The sequence below is a fragment of the Phodopus roborovskii genome, unplaced genomic scaffold, assembly GCF_943737965.1.
Source record: "Phodopus roborovskii unplaced genomic scaffold, PHOROB, whole genome shotgun sequence".
NCBI lineage: Eukaryota > Metazoa > Chordata > Mammalia > Rodentia > Cricetidae > Phodopus > Phodopus roborovskii.
Window position 1 is genome coordinate 127728 of NW_026126714.1, and position 22958 is coordinate 150685.

The following is a 22958-nucleotide window of genomic DNA, read 5'->3' on the forward strand; positions in this document are numbered from 1 at the left end:
CTTTTAATATGCTGGGGAATGCACCTGTTGCTGTGGCTTGTATTTGGTTCATCTTCATCACAACTGATGTGGAGGCTTAAAAATGTAGCACAGCCTAGTTGGGAAATAGGCCCTAACAGAAGGAAGGCTGGTGGGTCACGGAGGCTCACTAGGAAGGAGAGCGCCCTCTAGCGGTACTGCATCCGTTAGACTGGCATTAGGTTCCACACAGACCCACTAGCCCTGCCTGAAGCAAAGCCCTCAGCAGAAGCAACCAGGTGTGACCAAACTTGGATTTCCCAGACACCGAGGCTATGAGCCATGGAAATCTCTTTTCTGAAAAAGTGTCAAGAATCAGGTTACAGCAACAGAAAATGGATTAAGAGGGCCTGCTTATTTGTGTGTCTCTCAAAGAACTAACCATACTTTCTTTCCTCTGCAGCCCAGAACCTAGGAGAGTCTAACAACAGAGTGCCCTGCAGAAATGAAGGAACAAAAGTGCAATTAGCACATCTGTAAAAATGCACAACTGAGAAGCTCAGGTACCTCATGAGACACACATAATTTACAGATGGAGAAACAGCGATTCCCACTGGCTAGAGTCTGGCTGAGAACCCGTGAAGTCTGTCTTTTCCTTCTTCACTGTGATCTCCTTGTGTTCCTTGCATGTGAGGAGAGGTGAGATAGACTTATACCACAGGCCGGGAAGCAGAGCCATCACATCCCACCTTCCCCTACAAACGCTGCTCATCCTAGGGGGTCCACGAGAAGGTCCGAATATGGACTGAATGTTGGAAACATTATTCTTACCCCCATGTATTCATTGACTATCTATTGCACTAGGAACAGTTTCAGAATCATTTTGTGTCTACGTCAGTGAACAAAGGAAAAAAGAAAGAAAACTCATACTGCCATGAAGTAACACTCTTGTAGAGTGTGGCAGGTGTCTCCAATGGTTCCAACAACAGCAGCCTGTGCATGGAGTCCCTCCCATGAAGAGGTGTAATGCCCTGCCCCACTTTAAACTGCCTTTGACCAATAGAATGTCTTAGAAATGTTTCTGACCGTACTCCTTAAAAGAATTGACACCTTTCTTTTTAAAATTGTATTTCATTTATTCATTTTATTTCTGTGTATATGTGTTTGCCTGAGTTTATTTGCATCATGTGTGTGCAGTAGCCTGAGGCAGCCAGAAGAGGGCATTGGATCTTTTTCTCCACTGATGAGCCTCCCAACTCCTCATTCCAACCGCAGGCATTTTATATCACAGGAGAAATAAAAGTAATAACACTTAGAATAACCTTCTAGCTGTTCTCAAGGGTGCAATATAGCTGTGTGTTCTCCTTTCTCCCTGTCACTAAAGCATGAGACTGGCCTGCCTTGGGAAAGTGTCTCCTAGGACAAGTGGGGTAAACCTGTTTGAATCTGAGATAAGGTGAGTCTGTCTTTCTCTTAGAGTCAGCCTCAACATGTGCAAACAGCTTACCAAGGCCACATAAATTAAAGATGGTGTGGCAAAACAAATGCTCCCTTCCTTAAGTTGTTTTTGCCATGTCAGTCACAGTGTCACTGGTTCAACTCCACCCTGAAATGGCTGTGGGCAGTTGCCCACCGCCCTCTCCTCTTGGATGCGGTCAGCCCCAGATCACACAGAGCTTGAATTACAGCAGGCTGACTAAGCCCTAGCTCCAGTCTAAAGGCAATGGACTGGTATCTGAAGTGGTTGGCTTTAGAGAGGGCGTGCCACACTACACAAATACAGCTCTCTTCCAAGAAAGTTCTCCCTTGTTCTCCCAATGCTTCCATAAGGAATCCAACCACTGGTCCAGAGGTAGAAGGCATTAGCTGTGTTTTAGACAGCTCTTCTTGGTGTGGAAGGCATGACAGAGTTCATAGCGGAAGGAGCATGGCACAGCAGCATCATCCCCACAGGCCAGGAAACAGACAAAAGGAATTCTGCCTCTGGACCGGCTTCACAGCTTCTCCTTTTCAGTCGGTCTAGAACCCCTATCCAGAGAATGCGTCAACTACACGTATTTATTTTTATTTTCATGGGCATTGCGGTTTTGCCTGCATGTATATCTATCTGTGTGAGGGTGTCAAATCCCCTGAAACTGGAGTTACAGACTGTTGTGAGCTGTCATGTGGGTGGTGGGGATTGAACCTGGGTCCTCTGGAAGAATGGCCAGTGCTCTGAACCACTGAACCATCTCTTCAGCCCCACCAACCACACTTGAACAGATGTCACGTTATGCCGCTCTGGAAACTTCCTCAAACATTCATTCCATAACAGGAATCCCTGGAGGCTAAGGAGATGTTTCCAAGTTTAAGCACACTTGCTGTTCTTTCTGATGACTGGATCTCAGCTTCTAGTACACACTCTGGATCCTCCAGCTCTTCTGGCCTCTAGGGTACCTACACTCATATGCACATAACCCCCACACAGAACACACATACATTTCATAAATGTGCACATAATTAAAAATAAAAATGGGGCTGAGGAGATGGCTCAGTGGTTCAGAGTAATACCAGGGGACCCAAATTCAGTTCCTAGCACTCATTTTAAAAATGAGGACCCCAAATGCAGTCTAGCTGACACAGCACATTGATCCCCATCTCCAAGTAGAAGGATCAGTTTAGTCTCTTCTGAGGCCCAGACACTGCCTTCTCTTGCCCTTGGACAGTGGAGCTCCTAACTCATGCTGAATCACCTGCCTGGTTCTCAGGCTGAGGTGTCACATTTGGAGACTTTTCAGCCTCCATGACTTTATAAGTTACCTTGTAGCCTTAGGAAGAAAGGGTTGATTTGTGTTCCCAGTTTCAGGGGTTTCTCAGTCCATCCTTACGAGGACTACACAGAGGCAATTCACGGTGTGGATGCATGAGGCTACTCCATCCTGATAGAAAAAGAAGCTGAGGCTCCAGTCAGGGTTGGGGGTAGGTATCACCTTCAACTCCTAGTGACATGTTCCACCAACCAGACTCCACCTCCAAAAAATTCAGGGCCTTCAAAATACAGCTACCAACTGGGGTCCAAACTATGAAGACATGAACCTGTGGGAGACATTTCTAAAAAAAACTGTAACCTCAACTGCCTGAGCCAGTTCCCATTGTGTACCCCTGGTTCTGTATCCATTTCCATGTGTCTGTATAGGACCCATCTGTCCCATTATTTTCCAGAGAATCTTATTCGGCGGCTAAAGTTAGAAACCTCACCTCATACATATGAGAAGCACTAGCAGTGCCAAGTGTCAGCTCACCAAGGCACATACTGGAGCCCCCTCCAGACCATCACTTCCTGGAAAGAAAGTTAGGTGAGCTTGAAAGAAGAAGAGCTCCAAATGGCTGTCAGAAAGCGTCAGGGCAGTTGGAAGGAATGTGGGAAGCACTGGTGTCTGTGACACACAGAGGGGCCTAGAGTTCCAGAGACGTGAAAATTCCAATGCTGTGCCATTAGCAGGGGCATGTGGCCTGGCACCGCCCACTGTCCCTAGGATGGCGGAAATCTCTAAATCTCATCCTGACTCGTCCACCCCCAGCTCTGCAAAGTAGGAGGGAGATCATTGAGTTGTGGATGAGAGCTGTAGATTGCTCCCTAAACTCCATTTGCCCCCCCTACCCCCCTCCGTGATATTACTGGCCTGACAATGAGCATGCTAATGAAAATTCAGACACAGTAATTCCATTCTAGGTCTAGGTCAAATACAGGGTGGGATCTGGGTGCTGCTTTGTGTCCATGTATCAGTCAGCTATCGCTATGCAACCAAACACCCAAAGCTCAGTAATGTCAAAGAACATTAATGAACCATTCTTCATAACTTTAAAGTCCTGGTGTAGACAGTTTGCCTGGGGCAGCTCCACAGGTCTCATCCCCTCCCTAGATCCAGCCAGGTTATTCTTCTCTTGAAGACAGTAATCACAAGCAGATACACAAGTCTCTGAAATGAGCACCTTGTTACTTCAACTTCTGTCTCACGGCAGCAGCCCGTAGTATCAGAGTTAGAAGTATGTGTCAAACAGCACTGATACAAAGAATGCTACTGAATGGGCCAGGAAGGCAGTCAACCTCCCAAGGATAAGCAGAGGTGAGGGCAGAGACTACTGGACAGTTTTATCCAAGCTGTGCTGCAAGGACAAATCCGGGCTGCATAGGAATTCTGGGAGAGGAGCCAGACCTAGGCAAGCAGGCTCCAACAAGAACCAGAGACCAGAGAGGCCAGGAGCCACCAAGCTGGCTGTCTGGAAGTGGCCTGGGGCAAGCGGCAAGAAGCAGGGTTCCAGCCCCTTTTCCTTGAGCCAAGAAAAAACTATGACAGAGTGCTTGGGGCTGTAAAAGACCACACCAGTGCAGCTCCTTTCCAAACCCAGGACAGTTTTTAGGCATATTTGTTTTTAAAATAGTATATCTTGAGCTTCAACCACTCATATTACAACTTCACTGGAAATTTTTAGAGGGAGGGAGCCGTATGCCTTTGCCACCTGCATTAATTGCTTGAATCTTACTAAAAGGATGTAATCCTATAGATAATACTCATGAAGTCATGGTCTTGACTGTTATGGGTTTTTTTCTCTAATATTACAGTAAAATGAACAAAACATTCATGACTAAAACAAAAAACATTCCTATTGTTGAAGGAAGAAAATCAGTTGGAGTAGGACGTTTGTAGTATGAGGCCCTTTATGTAGAGAGCACAGTCAAGCAAAACTATCCTGTCTGGTATCAATTCTACACACAGGGAATGGGGAGTGAAAATGTGATTGGTGCTAAAGTCTTTAGCTGGGAAGCTAAGAGCTCATATCTTGAACCACAAGCATGAAGCAAAGAGAGAAAACTGGAAATAAGCAAAGCATTTTTACTCTCAAAAGCCCACCCCAATGATATACTTCCTCCAGCATGGCCACACCCCCTAAACCTCCCTCAAACAGTGCTACCAACTAGGAAACAAATGTTCAAACATCTGAGCCTGTGGGGGACATTCTCATTCGAACTAGTAGGACCTACACAGTCAACATCAGGACCTCCTTCCGAGCAGCAGATTCTTGGACCTGTTCTGTCCCTCATTTATGGGGAAGAGAGTGACCAAAATCTAGACTCATGAAAGTGTTAGGTATTTGTCTGGGGACAGCATTGTTTCCATAGTGCTTTCATGTAGTCATAGATAATCCGTGATCCTATATCAAAACTCAGTAAATAATCCCTCCTTTAAAGAATCATTTCTTCAAGGTATAGAATCTAAGACTATAGCAAACTTCTTTCTGGTATCCAACCTCATCAGCCCACTTTGCACTGCACCAGGTGGGCTCCTTTGCAGGCAACTCTTGACTTTTTTACTTGGTGTGGTAGTTTGGATGAGAATGGCTGCCATAGGCTCAGGTTTGAATGCTAGGGCCCTAGGTGTGGGGACTGTTTGGGGAAGGTGTGTCACTGTGTGTAACACAAAAAGTAAAAACCCAGAGACAGATACTGGGGTTCAAGCTTGAAGCCGAATATCAGAAAAGCAAAGCAACCAAGACACTAGCTCTTACCTCTACCTCAGGCTAAAAGGGCTGATTGTGTCTCACAAGCTCTCCACGAAACCTCAGACTACTGCCTATCCTCAGCATGACTGGAGAATGAATCTCCACATGAGACCCTTTGCTTTTTATACCTCGATAGTGCTGGGATTAAATGCATGTGATCCCAACTACTAAGATCATCTTTGTGTAAGCTGTTTCTCTCTAGGGCTGGATTAGTTTTGTGTAGCTCAGTGTAGCCTTGAACTAACAGACATCTGTCTACCTCTGGCTGTCAAGTGGTAAGATTAAAGGTGTGAACCACCACCTGGCTTCTATAGCCAACTAGTGCTTTCTGTACACTCAGGCAAGCTTTAATAAATCATAAATAATATATCACAATTCCCCCTTTTGTCTAATATAAAAAGGCTACAACTAAAATAAGAAAAACTAAATACAGTAAGTATAAACAATATATACAGTCAATAAGTTTATCAACAATATCTAGTCCATTTGCATTTGACAAATTGAGAGAAAATACTTCATTATCTATTCTACCCTGGTGAGTTGAAAGTCTTGTACCTAAATTACTTTTTCTATCCTAATTTGCATTACCAAATTAAAAATATCTGTTTTGTCTCTCAAACTTATACACTCTACATTTCTTTTTTTTTATTTTATTTATTAATTTTTATTTAATTTTATATAACAAAGTCCAATTAAATGAAAACAAGCATTTATACACAATACTTGGGAATTTGGTCGTAGTTCTTTCCAAACTACTTCCTGCTGGTAAGGGGTGCTGTCTTGGGGGGATTCGAAGAAGATTCAGATATCCTAGCTGTAGTCTGTAGGGCTGTTTTGTCCAGCTGTTTGGAATGTAGGATCAGCTTGTACTCTGTTTCAGGCGGTCTGGCATGATCCAACCACATTAGTCTGGAAGGAATCCACATCTTTTCATTTTCTGTGGAAACAAAAATAGAAATACTTTTCCCCAGTAACTTGTTCTTCAACTTAAATTTTGGAGTCAAAGCGTTTTTTTTTTTTTTTTTTTTTTTTTAATTTATTATTTTACATGTCGATCCCAGTTCCCTCTCCCTCCCTCCCTCCCTCCCATCCAGCCCTCCCTCCCTCCTTCCCTCCCTTTTGCCCTCTCTGCCCTGTCCCATGCACTCTAAACAACCTCCCCTCCCAACCACCCACCACAATACCATATGTAGGGGAATGCCATCCAGTTGGGGTCATGTAGATCTGACAGGTCCTATGAAGTAGGGACTAGGGCTTCTCTCCTATCTCTAGAATAAGGCAGTTATCCCTCCATGGGGGATATGTTTGCAAAGTCCTTTTGTGCACCAGGGATACATCCTGGCTCCACTGTCTGAGGTCTCTTAGACTGCTCAGACCTTCTGGCTGAGACCCATGTTCAGGGGGGTCCGAGTCAGTCCCCTGTTGGCTTCCCAGCTATCAGTCTAGTGGCCCTTAGCTCCTCCTTGTTTAGGTAAGCTGTCTCTATGTACTTCTACCGCATGGTCTTGTCCTCCATCTGCTTCTGGGTTCTAGTTCGACTCAGTGTTTATGTATGGGTGTTTGCTCCTGTTTTCAACAGGCATTAGTTGAGGACTCCATGGAGAATTAGTTGTTGATCTCACTCTCCGGGAAGGGCATTTATGATAGCCTTTCCACGGGAGCTGAGATTGTTAGTTGGGAGCAGTCTTGTAGTTCCCTCGACCTTTCTTTGTGTTCAACTTTATCTTCAAACCAATATTGGCTCCCTCTTTTATGTTCTCTCTCTCTGTCTCTCTCTCTCTCTTTCCTATTTTCCATTCCTAACCAGGCTCAAACCTCCTGGTCGCACATGCCTTCCTCTCCTCCCTCTCATTTTCTCCTACTTCTCTCTCCATTAGCTGTCCTCCCACACTTTACCTGAGGTCTGGGGGACTTGTCCCTTCCCAGTTCTGTGAGGGACTTTATATGAATCTCTTAGAATACAACTTGTATCCTAGTTCCTCTGGTGATGTGAATTATAGGCTCATGATCATTTGCTCTAGTTCTAAAATCCATATATGAGTGAGTACATACTGTGTTTCTCTTTTTGTGACTGGGTTACCTCATTCAGGATGGTTTCTTCAAGTGCCATCCACTTGCCTGCGAATTTCAAGATACCATTATTTTTTTCTGCAGAGTAGTATTCCATTGTGTAGATGTGCCACATCTTCATTAACCATTCTTCAATTGAGGGGCATCTAGGTTGCTTCCAGGTTCTTGCTATTACAAATAATGCTGCTATGAACATAGTTGAACAGATGGCTTTGTTGCATTGATGTGAATCCTTTGGGTATATGCCTAAGAGTGTGATTGCCTGGTCCTGTGGTAAACTAATTCCCATTTTCCTGAGGAACCGCCATACTGATCTCCAAAATGGCTGTATGAGTTTGCACTCCCACCAGCAGTGGAGGAGTGTTCCACTTTCTCCACTTCCTCTCCAACATAAGTCATCACTGGTGTTTCTAATTTTAGCCATTCTGGCAGGGGTAAGATGGTATCTCAAAGTTGTTTTGATTTGCATTTCCCTGATAGCTAAGGATGTGCAGCATTTTCTTAAGTGTCTTTCAGCCTTTTGGATTTCCTCCATTGAGAACTCTTTCTTCAGTTCTGTACCCCATTTTTTAATAGGGTTATTTGGTGTTTTGTTGACTAGTTTCTTGAGTTCTTTGTATATTTTGGAGATCAGCCCTTTGTCGGATATAGGATTAGTGAAAATCTTTTCCCAGTCAGTGGGCTGCCCTTTGGTCTTGTCAACTGTGACCTTGGCCTTACAGAACCTTCTAAGTTTGAAGAGGTCCCATTTATTAATTGTTTCTTCCAGTGTCTGTGTCCCTGGAGTTATGTTCAAGAAGCGGTCTCCTATACCAATTTGTTCCAGGGTACCTCCTACTTTCTCTTCTAAGAGGTTCAATGTGGCTGGATTGATGTTGAGGTCTTTGATCCATTTGGACTTGAGTTTTGTGCATGGCGACAGACATGGTTCTATCTGCAGTCTTCTACACACCCTCATCCAATTGTGCCAGCACCATTTGTTGAAGATGATATCCTCGCCCCATTTTATAATTTTAGCTGTTTTGTCGAAAATCAGGTGTTCATAGGTGCGTGGATTAATATCAGGATTTTCAATTCGATTCCATTGGTCTACTTGTCTATTTTTCTGCCAATACCAGTCTGTTTTCAGAACTATAGCTCTGTAGTAGAGCTTAAAGTCAGCAATGGTGATGCCTCCTGAAGTTCTTTTATTGTATAGGGTTGTTTTGGCTATCCTGGGTCTTTTGTTTTTCCATATAAAGTTGATTATTATCCTTTCAAGGTCGGTGAAGAATTGTGGTGGGATTTTAATGGGGATTGCATTGAATCTGTAGATAGCTTTTGGTAAGATTGCCATTTTTACTATGTTTATCCTACCTATCCAAGAGCATGGGAGGTCTTTCCATTTTCTGGTATCTTCTTTACTTTCTTTAGAGTCACAAAGTTCTTATTATATAGATCTTTTACTTGTTTGGTAAGCGTTACACCAAGATATTTATGTTGCTTGTGGCTATTGTAAAGGGTGATGTTTCTCTGATTTCTTTCTCTGCCTCTTTGTCGTCTGAAAAAAGTAGGGCTACTGATTTTTTTGAGTTTATCTTGTATCCTGCTAGTTTGCTGAAGGTGTTTATCAGTTGTAGGAGTTCCCTGGTAGAGTTTATTGGGTCGCTTATGTAAACTATCATATCATCTGCAAATAGAGATAGTTTGACTTCTTCCTTTCCAATTTGGATGCCCTTGATATCCTTTTGTTGTCTTATAGCATTAGCTAGAACATCTAGTACGATATTGAAGAGATATGGAGAGAGAGGACAGCCTTGTCTTGTTCCTGATTTTAGAGGAATTGGCTTAAGTTTCTCTCCATTCAGTTTGATGTTGGCAGTTGTTTTGCTGTATATTGCTCTTATTATGTTTATGTATGTTCCTGTTATCCCTGACCTCTCTAATACCTTTATCATGAAAGGGTGTTGAATTTTATCGAAGGCTTTTTCCGCATCTAGGGAGATAATCATATGGTTTTTCTTTTTCAGTTTGTTTATATGGTGGATCACGTTGATAGATTTTCGTATGTTAAACCATCCCTGCAATCCAGGTATGAAGCCTACTTGATCATGGTGGATGATTTCTCTGATGTATTTTTGAATTCGGTTTGCCATTATTTTATTGAGTATTTTTGCATCGATGTTCATCAGGGATATTGGTCTGTAGTTTTCTTTCTTAGTTGTGTCTTTGTGAGGTTTGGGTACCAAAGTTATTGTGGCCTCATAAAAAGAGTTTGGCAATAAACCTTCTGTTTCTATCTTGTGGAACAGTTTGAGGAGTAGTGGTATTAGTTCTTCCTTGATTGTCTGGTAGAATTTTGCACTGAATCCATCGGTCCCTGGACTTTTTTTCGTTGAAAGGCTTTTGATGACTGTTTCTATTTCATTTCGGGTTATAGGTCTATTTAAGTTGTTTGTCTGTTCTTGATTTAATTTTGGTAAGTGATAGTTATCCAGAAACTTGTCCATTTCCTTTGAATTTTCAATTTTTGTGGAATACAGATTTTCGAAGTATGACCTGAAAATTGTCTGGATTTCCTCTGTGTCTGTTGTTATGTTCCCCATTTCGTTTCTGATTTTGTTAATTTGCATGTTATGTCTCTGCTTTTTCGTTAATTTGGATAAAGTTTTATCTATCTTGTTGATTTTCTCAAAAAACCAACTCTTTGTTGCATTGATTTTTTGTATTGTTTTCCTGGTTTCTATTTTGTTGATTTCAGCCCTCAAGTTGATTATTTCCTGGCGTCTGCTCCTGCGGGTGAATTTGCTTCTCTCTGTTCTAAGGTTTTCAGTTGGGCTGTTAATTCATTTATGTGACTATCCTCTGTTTTCTTCATATGGGCACTTAGTGCAATGAACTTCCCTCGTAGCACTGCTTTCAAGGTGTCCCATAAGTTCAGGTATGTTGTATCCTCATTCTCGTTGAATATTAGAAAGTCTTTAATTTCTTTCTTTATTTCTTCTTTGACCCAGGAGTGGTGCAATTGCACACTGTTAAGTTTCCATGAGTTTGCAGGTTTTCTGCTATTTGTGTTGTTGTTGAATTCCAATTTTAAAGCATGGAGGTCCGATAAGATACAGGGGACTATTCCTATTCTCTTGTATCTGTTGAGGTTTGTTATGTCTCCTAGTATGTGGTCGATTTTAGAGAAGGTTCCATGTGGAGCAGAGAAGAAGGTATATTCTTTTGTCTTTGGATGGAATGTTCTATAGATATCTGTTAGCCCCAGTTGAGACATAACTTCTGTTAATTCTTTTGTTTCTTTGTTGAGTTTCTGATTTGTGGTCCTGTCTAGTGTTGAGAGTGGTGTATTGAAGTCTCCCACTATAAGTGTGTGAGGTTTTATATGAGCTTTGAGTTTTAGTAGTGTTTCTTTTACGAATGTGGGTGACTTTGTATTAGGGGCATAGATGTTCAGAATTGAGACTTTGTGTTGATGGATTTCTCCTGAGATGAATATGAAATGACCGTCTTCACCTCTTTTGACTAGTTTTGGTTTGAAGTCTAACTTGTTAGATATTAGGATAGCTACACCTGCTTGCTTCTTATTTCCATTTGATTGGAAAATCTTTTCCCAACCCTTTACCCTGAGGTAATGTCTATCTTTGGAGCTAACATGTGTTTCTTGTATGCAGCAGAAGGATGGATTCTGTCTTCGTATCCATTCTGTTAGCCTGTGTCTTTTTATAGGTGAGTTAAGACCATTAATGTTGAGGGTGAGTAAGGTCCATTGATTGTTGATGCTTGTTTGGTTTAGGTTTGTTGTTGGCAGTGGTATTGTGAAATATTTGTTCTGCTTCACCCTAGGTTTCTGGTGTAGTTGGATTATCTGTTGCCTACATTTTTGTGGGCGTAGTTACCTTTCTTGTGTTGGAATTTTCCTTCCAATACTTTCTGTAGGGCTGGATTTGTAGATACATATTGGGAAAATCTGGTTTTGTCATTGAATATCTTGTTCTCTCCATCTATATTGACTGAGATTTTTGCTGGATATAGTAGCCTAGGCTGGCATCCATGTTCTCTTAATAGTTTTAGAACATCTATCCAGGACCTTCTGGCCTTGAGGGTTTCCATGGAGAAGTCAGGTGTAATTTTGATAGGTCTGCCTTTATATGTTACCTGTCCTTTTTCCTTCGCTGCTCTTAATATTCTTTCTTTATTCTGTATGCTAGGTGTTTTGATTATTATATGTCGAGGGGTCTTTTTTCTTTGGTCCAGCCTATTTGGGGTTCGGTATGCTTCTTGTACTTTCATGGGCATGTCCTTCTTCAGATTTGGAAAGTTTTCCTCGATGATTTTGTTGAATATGTTTTCAGCACCTTTGAGCTGGGCTTCCTCACCTTCCTCTATGCCTATATTCTTAGGTTTGGCCTTTTCATGGTGTCCCACAGTTCCTGGATGTTGTGTGTTAAGGATTTGTTGGATTTTTGGTTTTCTTTGGTCGATGAATCTATTTCTTCTAGTTTATCTTCTGGGCCTGAGATTCTCTCTTCCATCTCTTGAATTCTATTGGTAATGCTTGTGTCCGGGCTTTCTGATTTTTTGCCCAGCTTTTCAATTCCCAGCTTTCCTTCCATTTGTGTTGCCTTTATTTTCTCAATTTTGTTTTTCAAGTCTTGGACCGTTTCCTTCACCTGGTTAATTGTTTTTTCTTGGCTTTCTGTACTTTCCTTAAGGAATTTGTTCATTTCTTCCACTTTTTTGTTTGTTTTTTCCTCCATTTCTTTAAGGGATTTTCTCATATCTTCTTTGAGGGCCTCTATCATTTTTATGATGGTGATTTTTAAGTCGTACCATTCTGCTTCCTCTGCTTTGTTGTTGTGTTCCATTCTAGTTGGTTTAGATTCCCTAGATTCTGGTGGTGTCATGTTTGTCTTTCTGTTGTTAGGTGTTCTCTTGTATTGCCTTCTTCCCATAGTTTCTTCCAATAGGTGTTGGTGGTGTCTCTTCCCTCTCTCTATGGTCCTTCCCCGATAGGCTTATGTGGATCAAAGATTCAATGTCTGTAGTTCTGTGTGCTCCAAGCTCTCTAGGAGGTTTCTCTGCAGACAGGGATCCAGGGATGGGGTCAAGGATGAGGATCCAGAAGAAGATGCCAGCAGGTACTTACAGTGGTCCTCTGGCCAATAGCTCTGGCCAATAGCTCTGGCCAATGACTGGCAGAAGAGGACGAGGGCTGAGCTTGAACTTGAGAAGGTTTTGCAGGGTAGTGGGATCTCTCTGGAAACTGGCGCTCTCCAGCTGAGACCTCGTTCTTTGGCAGGGGCCCGGATTTGGGGGTCAAGGATCTTGCCCGCAGGAACTCCGAGTGGACCCGCAGAGATAGGCGGATCTCTGGGAGGGGCCCGGGACTCCAGCAGAGGAATGGAGGCGGGGTCAGAGACCAAGCCGGTGGAAATTACAGGTGGTCCCGCGTGGATAGTCAGGTCTCCTTTGTTCGGAGTTGCTCTGAGAGATCTCCGAAGTAGGGTGGACTGTTGGCTCCACCCTCTGTCCCAGTGCTCAACCAGAGCAGCAGGACCGTAGGTGGGGTAGGGCACAGGGTGGGGGGGGGGTAGTCTGGCAATGGGGATGGGTGGGGGGTGTATCAGAGCTCCAAGGGCGCTCTAGATGGGGACCGGAAACAGGAGCAGCAGGATCAGGGGCCAATCCAGGGAGTTCAGGCGGGTGAGGGAGGAAAAGAGGTTGAAGGGGACAGGCAGCCCCAATTGGGCCCAGACTCACCTCTGGCCAATAGCCGGCAGAAGAGGACGAGGGCTGGGCTGGAACTTGAGAAGGTTTTGCAGGGTAGTGGGATCTCGCTGGAAACTGGTGCTTTCCAGCTGAGACCTCCTTCTTTGGCAGGGGCCCGGATTTGGGGGTCAGGGATCTTGCCCGCAGGAACTCCGAGTGGCCACTCTACATTTCTTTAGTGAGTTTCTTTTCTGAGTCTGGTAAACAAGGAAAGCTATACTCTACTATCTAGTTTTCAAGTACCTCAGAGATCTGAGACAAAAATATTATTAACTAAGCAGGAAGTGCAAACAAGCAACTTCCAAATAATTTGAGAAATGACAAAAACATCTGGCTGCCTTGACAGTTCACTCAAGGTTCTTTTGCAACATTGGGGCATCCATCTTTCTCCTACAGGTCTAGCATATCTGACAGATATTTCTGTGAAGCAGGATATTCTGAAGGACTGTCCCACCTTGTCTTGGCAAGGTTTGCAGTCACTCTTTTTGATGTCCTGTTTGTCCAAGGATAGCGCACTGTCAGCAATTGAGGCAAGGGCACTGTCTTATCTAGTGACTTATTATTGTCACAAAGAAAGTAAACTCCACATGGAGCTTTTTCAGTGCCCATCATCTTCCCTGTAGTAGATTGGTGCTGCCAGGAGTAGTTATGTCTCAGTGTCAAAAAAAAAAAAAAAAAAAAAAAAAAAAAGAAGAAAAATCTATATTATTAAGACACCTTAAATCCCATATTCTGTAGATGACCTGTCTATCTAAAATATATCTCTGTTTGTCCTTGATAAAATGCATAATATGAGTACAAGTTGGATTGTAATAGTTGACTAATTACTAACCTACATTTCCTTATTGTCCCATATAGTTGGTAATAATAACTTTCAAGAACCAGAAATTTTCATTACCTTGAACAAGATTAGATACATATGTACAGTATGTTTTAACCTAATCCCAAATTTGTATCAATATACAGAATTGTATGCAATATACAAAATCCAATCAATGTAAAATATTTAAAACTAGCAGTTGCTTTTTAAAAGTAGATTCAATAATCTACCTTTTCGTCTTACCTTATCTATATCCTCCCTTTTTTCCTTTCATAATAGAGTCAATAATCCTCTTTATACTATCATATCAGTATTTTTTTTTCAAGAAAAAACCATGAATCTAATCCTCTTTGTTCAACATTTTGTAACCAATCCCCCTAAACAATGACAAATATCCCTAACCCAATGAGTGACCAAAAAACCACCCACCCTACCTCTTAGGAATGTGGGTATTATGTTCTTAAAGTTACTTCCTGCTCTCTGGGGGTGACAGCATCTTTAGAGGATCCTGAAAATAAAAAAAAAAATTGGTTAACTGTTGAGCTGTTTCATTTTTGTTCAGTCTAAGCATAATAGAAAAGTGCGGGGCTTGACTCAAGTCCTGGCTAGAGGAGTCTGTCTGTGAGGCTGGATCATCTCAGCAGGACACCTCAAAATTATTCTGAGCAGTTTGTAGTCCAAAGCTGATCTTTCATTGATGTTGTTCAGTTTAATGATGCGAGATACTTCCAGCCATGTAAAAAGAGAACCAGTAACTGCCATTACCTTGGCTGTTATTCTAGGTCTTGGAGCTGTTGGGGCAGGGACAGGAATAGCCTCTCTGGTATAGATTAACTCACATTTCAATTGACTCACAGTGGCAGTAGACAAAGATATTAAAGAATTACAATATGGACTAAAAAATCTAAAGGATTCACATACTTCTTTAGCAGAAGTTGTGTTACAGAATAGAAGAGGGCTTGATCTATTATTCTTGCAACAGGGTGGCTTTTGTGCAGCCTTAAAAGAGAAATGTTGCTTTTATGCTAAGACTGGCTTAGTGGAAGACAGCTTGGATAGAGTACAGAAAAGTCTTGAGGAATGTAAACGACAGCAGGAACAAGCAGAGTCCTGGTATAAAATTTGGTTTTCCACCTCCCCTTGGATTTCTACCTTGCTTCCTTCTTTCCTGGGACCATTTGTGGTATTGTTGCTGCTGCTGACTTTTGGGCCTTGGGCATTCCAGAGAATACTCAATTAGTCAAAACTCAAATTGATTCCATACTCAAAAAACTTATGTCTGTACACTACCATCAGCATTTGGAAAAGGAACAGGACTCCTCTGAGGAACCTGTTGAGGATGGTGACAATGCCAATTCTGATCCCCCTAGACAAGGACTTGATTTCACAGGACTCGAACAACAGAGGACCTGGTTCTCTCAAATATGGAGACATCAATGATGGGAGTATAGCGGTGCCACAAAGCAGATGTAGACCCTCCTCTTCGGCTGTAGGTCCCATAACGACGGGAGTAGCTTAGGACCTTCTCTCAGGAGGCCACTCATCTTGCCCGAGTTTCTCACCTGATTTTTGATTATGTCCTTGAGTGCTGAGGGTGAATGCACCCTACCGGTTAGTCACATAGTGACAAGCCCATCCCCAGGGTCCCGATTGTGGGAGCTCACCTCATAGCCTAAGACAGACCCTCCATAAAAAATAATTAAATAGGGGGATATGTTGGGAGCCGGCCTTGAGTCACATCCTCTTGCAGAATTACTTATACCTTAAAACTCTAATTGAGCCTTATCTTGGTAAAACAGAAAACTGCTGAAAAAGCAGTCTGTTCCATTCAACACAGGAACTGAGATGAACCAAGACGCCAGGAACTGAGATAAGCAGACATTTAGGGTCTGATATTTTTGGCCTGGGAAAATACCAGAGCCCCAGAGTCAGCACAGCTACCCCTCCCCATTTCCTCCCTGCTTTGCTTTAAAAACCCCTCTTTGTGCCTAATAAAGTTAGACCTTGACAAGCATTGCTTGGTCTCATTCCTTCTTTCTCTCCCATTATTTTCAGGTTGTAGCCCACCTTGACCCACAAATAACTATTCCCCGCTGGTCGGGGCACATTGGAGGGTGGCTTGTAGATTTAGAAGTTTAGTCTACTATCATTGTAGTGGAGAGCATGTTAACTAGCATACATGGTGTTGAACAATGGCTGTGAGCTACATTTTGATCTGCAGTCTGAGAAAGCAACTTCTGAAAGCTCTAAGCCAGTGATAAACTCCCTCCAACAAGTCCACACCTCCTAATCCCTCTAATCTTCACCAAAGGGTCCCACTCCCTGATGACTATTCATTCATATATATGGACCTATGGGGGCCATTCTTATTTAAACCAGCACATTCCACTCCCTGGATCCTATAAGATTATATCCATACAACAATGCAGAATATATTTAATTCTACTTCAAAAATCCACATAGTCTTACAGTCTCAACATTGTTTGCAAGTTCAAAGCCTCTTCTGTGATGCAATGCAACCTCTTAATTGTAAGCCCATGTAAAAGCAAAAGCAAAAAGGCAATCACATACCTCCAACATATTGGGTACACATTAGCATTTCTAAAGAGAGGAAAAGGGGTATAGTGTTTCCTCACAAGAAGCAAGACCTAAAACCAGCAGGGCAAACTCCAAGCATCTCCATGTGGGATGTTAAAGTGCTCTCAGCTCTCCAAACCTTTTGGTCTTTGTTGACTGTAACATCAGAGTAGCCATTTATTGAGAATTAGTTAAATTGCATGCATTAATAATAAATATGCAGTCACAGGGCCCTGAGCCCAACTTCTCACAGTTCTGCCAGTAGATTTGTGACCTTAGCCAAGTCATGTGTCCTCTATGCCCCTCAGGCTTCTTACCAACCTAACAAATGCCTATTTTTAGATCATTAAGTTGTTGTGCTAAGCAGGTTAGGTTACAGCTGTGACCACTAATATTTATTACATCATGTTGTCTGTGATATACATTGTCTGGTATTTCCCCTGGGCAAACATCATGTATCCTTTTCTGGGGAACACAAATGTATCTGTCCACTCCAGAAAACATCTAGATACAGATTAACTCAAGCCCTTCTCAGTGAATCAGCAAGTTTATTAGGGTTACTTCTGGGGACCATGAGTAAAAGCCTAACTGAGCACAGGCAACAGATGACTCACCAGACCTGCATCTTCAGCTCTCCCTACTCAGTTGACAGGCAACTCCACTGAAGAATCTCCTCTCCACAGTTATTCATAACCCTGGGGAAGCACCTTCTGAATCCCAGGTTCTAAGCCCTCTGAGTCTCCTAAGTTGCTTTTGCTTTCTAAGTCAAGGAGGAAAATTATGATTCTTTGGCAATAGCTACATAACAGCTCTGGCCTTTTAGCTTTATACACTAACACCTCAGTGATGCACATTAACAATGTCACTGCCTTCCTTTGCAGGTAAGAGGTGGCCACTTTCATAAAACAGTATAAATAGAAAATGAATAATGTGGCAGTGGCATGGCATCTGGCTTGAAATAAACATGGGAGTGTATCATGTTAAAACATCAAATAACTGTTATTTTGGTTTGAATATTCCATTGTCTAAACATTTAAGAATGTTGAGTATTATCATTTTTTTTCAGTTTTCTTAAATATTTACCTTGACATGTTTTCATAAATTTATCTTTCTCCACCTTGCTGGTCATGTGCACTTTTGAATACACATATTCATTCTCTCTCTGTCTCTCTCTCTCTCCTGCCCCCATACCCTGTTCTTCTTGCTCACCATTTTCATACACAGACACTCTGATTTTCTAGTAGAATGAAAGCACTTTTGATCACACATAGAAACTGGTCCTGTGTACTACAGGGAGGTCACTGGGCTCTATGTTACTTCTGACCCAGTGACCTGGAGCTTTCCTGAGATGCCCAACTTTGTTCCCAAGTAGAACCTCCTCATCAGGAGAGGCAGCTGAGCCAGGGCACAAATTTTCAAAGCCTCCCCAGTCTGTAAGGTGGACCTGAGCTAGGAAAAGAGCTAAGCCTCAGGTGTTAGTTGAGGAAGTCATTGAGCAGTGAGCAGTGAGCCCTGAGCCAGTAGGCTATGGGAACTAAACTACAGCCTGCATTGGGAAATGAAAAGAAAACAGGACATAGCTGAAGAGCCTTGGAACCCTGTCAAGTACTTGCCAGCATGAGGGCAGGTGGAACAAGCAGAATGGAAAGAACAGTAGGCCAGGCCTTTGCTGCTAGATGCTACAGGTCGATGTGTAGACTAAAGACATGTAAATGCAGAAAGCAGAAACAGCAACAGGGGCAACACTTGAGGCCATGGAGTAACTCTGTATGTGGCCCTGCAGAAATCACATCACATATCAGCAACCTCTTGGCATAATAGGAAGCAGCAGTGGAGTTTGTGTTCCATTTGATAGAAGTGGAGGAAAAGTTCTCAACTTCCAGAGTGCCCTCTCTGACATCAGATAATTTGGCTTCTAGGTAACCTATGTTAGTGAACGAACTACTGCTGCCCTATAACAGGCAATCTCAGGTCACAGAATAGGACAGTGGACCAAAGGGACTCAGTGTCTGCACTGTAGACTTTCACGTAGAGTTTCTGCTTTGGTCAGAAGATGATTAAGTATTTCATAGAGATGAACTTCAGTTTTGAAATCTGGTGTGAATTGTGTTACAGTTCTGTGTTTCAGTCACACAAGAAAACTAGCTCTGGAGTACAATAGGGTTATGTGGTGTTTTGTTGACTAGTTTCTTGAGTTCTTTGTATATTTTTGTATATTTTGAACATCAGCCCTCTCTCAGATGTAAAATTGGTGAAAATATTTTCTCAGTCTGCCAGCTGCTGTTTGGTCTTGTCAAATGAGTCCTTTGTCTTCTAGAAACTTCTATGTTTGAGGAGGGCCACTGTATTAATTGTTGATCTCAGTGTCTGTGCTACTGGAGTTATGTTCAGGAAGTGGCCTCCCATATCAGTTTGTTCAAGGATACTGCCCATTTTCTCTTCTAAGCTGTTCAGTGTGGCTGGATTTCCATTGAGGTCTTTGATCCATTTGGACTTGATTTCTGTGCATGGTGACAGACATGGGTCTATCTACAGTCTTCTACACACCATCATCCAGTTGTGGCAGCACCATTTGTTGAAGATGCTTTCCTACTCTCATTGTATACTTTTAGTGGTTTTGTCAAAAATCAGGAGTTAGTAAGTATGGGTTAATATCAGGATTTTGGATTTGATTCCATTGGTCTGCTTGTCCATTTTTGTGCCAATACCTGGATGTTTTCAGAATTATATATAGCTCTGTAGTAGAGCTTAAAGTCGGGGATAGTGACACCTCCTGAGATTTTTTTTTATTGTACAGGGTCATTTTGGCTATGCTGAGTCTTTTGTTTTCCATATAAAGTTGATTATTATCCTTTCAAGGTCAGTGAAGGCTTGAGCTGGGATTTTAATGGGGATTGCATTGAATCTATAGATTGCTTTTGGCAAAATTGCCACTATATTTATGTTACCTATCTAAGAGAATGGGGTATATTTCCATTTTCTGGTATCTGCTTTGATTTCTTTAAAGACACAAAGTTCTTATCATATAGGTCTTTCACTTTTTTGGTAAGCATTACCTCAAGTTACTTTATGTTCTTTGTGGTTAATGTAAAGTATGATATTTTTCTGATGTCTTTCTCAGCCCATTTGTCATCTGAAAAAAGTAGGGCTATTGATTTTTTTTTTCTAGTTTATCTTGTATCCTGCTAGTATGCTGAAGGAGTTTATCAGCTGTAGGAGTTACCTGGTAGAGGTTTTTGGGTCGGTTATGTAAACTATCATATCATTTGCAAACAGAGAAAGTGTGAGTACTTCCTTTCCAATTTGCACTGCCTTGGTCTCCTTTTGTTGTCTTATAGCATTAGGTAGAACTTCAAGTACAATATTGAAGAGATAGAGAGAGAGTGTGCAGCCTTGTCTTGTTCCTCATTTTAGTGGAATCGCCTTAAGTTTCTCTCCGTTCAGTTTGACGTTGGCAGTTGGTTTGCTGTTTATTGTTCTTATTATGTTTAGGTATGGTCCTGTTATCCCTGATCTCTCCAAGAATTTTATCATGAAAGTGTGTTGAAATTTGTCAAAGGCTTTTTCAGCATCTAGGGATATGACCCTGTGGTTTTTCTTTTTCAGTTTTGTTATATGGTGGATCACATTGATAGATTTTTGTATGATAAACCATCCTGCATTCCAGGGATGAAGCCTACTTGGTTGTAGTGGATGATTTCTCTGATGTATTCTAGGATTCAGTTAGCCAGTATTTTATTGGGAATTTTTGCATCGATGTTCATCAAAGATATTCGTCTGTGGTTTTCTCTCTTAGTTTTGTCTTTGTGAAGTTTGGGTATCAAGGTGATTGTGGCCTCATAAAAAGAGTTTGGTATTGAACCTTCACTTTCTTTTGTGTGGAACAAATTGAGTAGTATTGGTATTAGCTCTGCCTTGAATTTCTAGTTGTATTCATCACAGAAGCCGACTGGCCCTGACCTTTGTTTGGTTGGAAGGCTTTAGAAGACTGCTTCTATTTCATTAGAGGTTATAGATCTATTTAAGTTGTTTGTCTGTTCTTGATTTAATTTTGGTAAGTAACAGTTATCCAGAAAATTTTCCATTTCCTTTGAATTCAAATTTTGTGGAGTACAGGTTTTCAAAGTATCACCTGAGAATTGTCAGGATGTCCTCTGTGTCCTTTGTTATGTGTCCTTTTTTGTTTCTGATTTTGTTAATTTGCATGTTATCTCTCTCCTTTTTCAATAGTTTGAATACAGTTTTGTCTATCTTGTTGATTTCCTAGAAAAACCTACTCTTTGTTGCATTGATTTGTTTGTATTGTTTCCCTGCTTTCTACTTTATTGATTTCAGCCCTCAAATTGATTATTTCCTGGCTTCTACTACTTCAGGGTGAGTTTGCATCTTTTTGTTTTAAGGCTTTTATTTGTGCTGTTAATTCTCTAATGTGATTTTCCTCCATTTTCTTCATAGGGGCACTTAGTGCAATGAAATCCCCTAAGTACTAGTATGTTGTGTCCTCATTCTATGTGAATTTCAGGTATGGTACAATTGCGCAGTGTTCAGTTTCAATGAGTTTGTCGGGTATCTGAGATTTGTGTTGTTGTTGAATTCCAATTTTAAAGCATGGTGGTCTGATAAGATATAGGGAACTATTCCCATTTTTTTTTTTTAATCTGTTGAAATTTGTTATGTCACCTAATATGTGGTTGATTTTAGAGAAGTTTACATGTGGAGCAGAGAAATCAGAGAAGAAGGTAAATTCTTTTGTGTTTGGATGGAATGTTCTATAGATGTCTGTTAATCCCAATTGAGACATAACTTCTATTAGATTTTTTGTTTCTTTGTTCAGTTTCTGACTGGTGTTGCTGTCTAGCGGTGAGAGTAGTGTATCAATGTCTCCCACTATAATTGTTTCATGTTTTATATGAGGTTTGAGTTATAATAGCATTTCTTTTACAAATGTGGGTGCCTTTGTATTTGGGACATAGATGTTCAGAATGGACACTTTTTGCTGATGGATTTCTCCTATGATGAATATGAAATGACCGTCTTATTCTCTTTTGATTAATTTTGGTTTGAACTCTAACGTGTTAGATATTAGGATAGATACATGCTTCTTGGGTCCATTTGATTGGAAGATCTTTTCCCAGCCCTTTACCCTATGGTAATGTCTATCTTTGAATCTTAGTTGTTTTTATTGTATGCTTGTGTATTTATGTGTATTTGTTTTTTTTTTCATCTCACATGGGTGTCTTTTAATGAAAAATAAAAATTTAGAGAAAATACCTGGCTAGGCTGGGATGAGGCAAATGGGAACGCTTCAGAACCCAAAATGGGAGAGAGAACAGGGTTCCTCTCTCAGAGGGCAGGGTGAGTGAGGGAAGAATGGAGCAAGCAGGAAATTACTCGTGAGTTACATCCCAGTCCCACCCTCAGGAAAAAGAGAAAGAAGTTCCCATCACCCCACACACCACCCATATCACTCCACAACCCAGCAGCGCCTCAGTGTACCCCTCTCTGTTGCCCACCATGTCTGGGTCAAAGAGGAGGCTGTGAGGAGGGTGAGGGAGTGGTGAGGAGAGCCACACTTCAGTCTGGTTTCCACTCTCTGGCTCTTACAGCAAGTCTGCAGTCATCTAATGCCTGACACAGAAGTGGAGTATGAGGTGGCCACGACAGGGGTGCAGTTGTTGGCAGAGTAGCCTTGCCTCAGCGCCTCAAAGTAGGATGCCTGCCTGCACGGGCTTGTGACATTGTAGCACTTTGATGGCATCTTCTATTTTAAACCACTCTCTCTTCCAATGTTCATGGAGTCTTCCCAGTCTTCCAGCACTTCTGTGACAATAAGCACGTACACATACGTCCTGTTCTCCTGGTTCTCAAAAATTCCAACCAACCTTCCTAAGGTCCCTTTTACTCCAGCCTCCTCACAGACTTCACGGACCGCGGCCACACTCAGCTCCTCCTCAGGCTCCATGCACAGACACTAAGATGGACAATAAACAAATGGGACCTCCTGAAACTGAGAAGCTTGCTTAAGGAAAAGGACACAGTTGACAACACCAAATGACATCCCACAGACTGGGAAAAGATATTCACAAATCCTACATCTGACAAAGGGCTGATCTTCAAAATATGGAAGGAAAACAAGACACTAGCCACCAAAACACCAAATAACCCTATTAAAAAGTGGAATACAGTAATGAATAGAGAATTCTCAAAAAAAGGAATCCAAAATTGCTGAAAGACACTT

The 22958-nt window shown here is 41.8% G+C and overlaps 1 pseudogene; it reads right to left on the reverse strand.

Moving 5' to 3' along the window:
* Positions 1-22193: 22193 nt before the first annotated feature.
* On the reverse strand, positions 22194-22682 carry LOC127214448 (diphosphoinositol polyphosphate phosphohydrolase 1-like; annotated as a pseudogene).
* Between the last annotated feature and the right edge of the window lie 276 nt (positions 22683-22958).